The 3,163-nt window shown below is 40.8% G+C and overlaps 1 non-coding gene across 1 annotated transcript; it reads right to left on the bottom strand.

Moving 5' to 3' along the window:
- Positions 1–1,754: 1,754 nt before the first annotated feature.
- Positions 1,755–1,826, bottom strand: TRNAS-GGA (transfer RNA serine (anticodon GGA)). Its single transcript has one exon. It is a non-coding gene; the product is annotated as a tRNA-Ser (tRNA).
- Between the last annotated feature and the right edge of the window lie 1,337 nt (positions 1,827–3,163).

Genomic DNA, 3,163 nt, shown 5'->3' with positions numbered 1-3,163 from the left:
ATATTCAAAAGCAGATACATTACTTTTCCGACAAAGGTCTGTCTAGTCAAAGCTATATTTTTACCAGTAGTCTTGTATGGACGTGAGAAGTGGACCATAAAGAAAGCTGAGTACTGAAGAATTGATGTTTTTGAATGTTGGTGTTGGAGAAGACTCTTGAGAGTCCCTTGGATGGCAAGGTGATAGGACCAGTCAGTCCTAAACGAAATCAATCAATCCTGAATATTTATTGGGAGGACTGATGCTGAAGCTGAAGCTCTGATAGATACTTTGATTACCTGATGTGAAGATCCGACCCATTAAAAAAGACTCTGATGCTGGAAAAGATAGAAGGCCAGAGGAAAAGGGGATGACAGAAGATGAGGTGGCTGGATGGCATCACTGACTCAGTGGACATGAGTTTGAGCAAATTCCGGGAGATGATGAAAGACAGAGAAATCCGGGGTGCTGCGGTCCATGGAGTCACACAGAGTCTGACATGACTGAGCATCTGAACAGCAACAATGAAGCGAAAGCAGGGGGATTGAGAAGTTGCACTTTAATTCGTATCTCTATCAAAATTTATGATATCAGTGATACCTCTATCAATGTGTACAAGTTAACTCTGGGAACTTGAAAAAGTCATTCTTTTCAATTATGTTTATATTTCATTGTACTGACATCAAGTGACGTATCCAAGTCCATGCAACTCAGGTGAAAACTGCAAAATTGGTGAATTTCAATAGCCTATCTCAGCATGCGTGCATGTGGGAGTGCTCAGTCGTGTCTGACTCTTTGGGACCCCATGGGCTGTGCCCTTCCTGGTGCCCCTGTCTGTGGAATCTTCCAGGCAAGAATATTGGAGTAGCTTTCCATTTCCTACTCCAGGGGATCTTCCCGACCGAGGGATTGAACACGTGTCTCCTGAATGTTCTGCACTGGCTGGTGGATTCTTTACCACTGAGCCACCATTCCCTCCAAAAATATTGCCTTTCCTATCATTCCTTTGCCCACTTTGGTCAAGATTTAACTTTACAACATGATACATTTTTTTTTCTCATCAAGAAGAAATTTCAGAGTTGAGTAATAGTCAATGTGTAAACCCTTGGTTTCAAACCTACTCCCTTGTAATTCAGAACTATGCAAGGAAAGATGGCAGCATTGACAAATTGAGTTTGATATTTAAATAAGGCCCTTATAAGCAGGTTTTCAAGAGGCAGAACAAGAGAGACAGGAGGAAAAGGCAGAACCAGCAAACATCTTCATGAACTGGAGCAGCACCTGTATTTGAGAAAAAGAGGGCACATGTTCCCCACTGAAGCTTGGGGTTGAACGAAAACTGAAGGAACCAATGTGTCTTCTAATGCCAATGTTCCTAGGGTGGAAGGGTACATAGAAAGCAAGAAGGACAACTTTATGGGCCACAAATAAGTAAAAAATGCACTGTATGGAGAAGAGCAAGAGATTGGGATCAAGTTGACAAATACTAGAACACAAGTCCTCCTACATCCCAGGCAACTTACTGGTCCTAGTTGAACACTATTTTCCTAATCAATAGACCACGGTTAAGAATTATATTTCCGAGGTGTTATAGCTGTCAAATGAACTAAACTGAAGGTCATAAATTGTAGTAGTTAAGTCAAGTCAAGTCAAGTCGCTCAGTCGTGTCTGACTCTTTGTGATCCCATGGACTGTAGCCTACCAGGCTCCTCCCTCCATGGGATTCTCCAGGCAAGAGTATTGGAGTGGGTCGCCATTTCCTTCTCCAGGGGATCTTCCCAACCCAGGGATCGAACCCGGGTCTCCTGCATTCCAGGCAGACGCTTTAACCTCTGAGCCACCAGGGAAGCCGTGGCTAAATCTTGCCACTGCTTTCTTTGTACATATATTTGTATTGGAACACTCCCTTTTTAACATGTCTACAATCTGTAGAGTTGGATACTTGTGATGAAGACTGATTTTATTTGCCTACAAATAATAAAATATTTGCTATCTGACTATAGAAAATATTTGTTTGCATTTGAACTAAACTATGGAGTTTCCCTGGTGGCTCAGAGGATAAAGCGTCTGCCTGCAATGCAGGAGACACGGGTTTGATCCCTGGGTTGGGAAGATCCCCTGGAGAAGGAAACGGCAACCCAATCCAGTATTCTTGCCTGGAGAATCCCATGGACAGAGGAACCTGGTGGTCTACAGTCCAAGGGGTGGCAAAGAGTTGGACACGACTGAGCGACTTCACACACACACACATAAACAAAACTAAACTAAGTAAAATATTTATTATCTGGGCACAAAAGTAGTACTCACTTGAGCAACAAGCGGTAATTTTATTACTGTTATTACCTATGAATAAAGACTGTCCTGCTGATGGAAGCAAATATAATGGTGCTAACTGTTACTTAAATTCTAAATCCATAATCCCAGATAACTTGACCTGCTTTCTACCTTTGTGCTTAATTTGTGTATTGTTTAAGCTCATGGAATAATAATGTTATTTATTACTATCTGATTTGCAACTGCTAGGGTCTATTACTTTTCTACCGGGAGAAATAGTTCTGAACTATGTTTTGTTATTGAGAATATCATTTCTTCCTTTAGCACAAGGTCTAGATTTGAGGTCAAGTTTTAAAAAGCTTGTTTTTGTTTTTGTTTTCCTCACCTTGTTCTTTGGAACTTTTGTTTCCAACTGTGTTCAAAAGAAAAGGAAGCATTGGGATTTCTCTTCCCATCAGTTATAGCAAAAATCATAATCTCTAGACCTCATTTCTCTAGGGTCTCTCTCTGGTTCTTCTCAGGCTTCCCAAACTCTAATCATCTCTCCAAAAAGATGACCTCCCAGGCATTATGGTACTATATCTGCTATACTGTGAAGCCAAAAGTGGGTGTGATTCTTACCAAGGTCTTAGAATGAGTAAAGCCTAAGAGAAAGATTTATGAACCAGTCTCCTGGCCACATAGTTTTCTTCTTCAAATAGTAGCTTGGCCGTATCAGGATAAGACAGTATAGTAAGTGAGAAGTACAAAAAGAAAGACATCTTACAATTTTTATATTTTTAAAATCTCTTTTACACCTTTCTACTACTTTAGGTAGCAAAATTGTAGTCACTTACTTAAGGACCCCAGTGAGTAATCTCAAAGGCTCCATTGTCATCAAATGATACCTTCTATCCAGTGAGGGAATTCT

Source organism: Ovis aries, chromosome 6, assembly GCF_016772045.2.
Source record: "Ovis aries strain OAR_USU_Benz2616 breed Rambouillet chromosome 6, ARS-UI_Ramb_v3.0, whole genome shotgun sequence".
Taxonomy (NCBI): Eukaryota; Metazoa; Chordata; class Mammalia; order Artiodactyla; family Bovidae; genus Ovis; species Ovis aries.
Note: the sequence above shows the minus strand (reverse complement) of the source record. Positions and strands in the feature narration are given on the sequence as shown.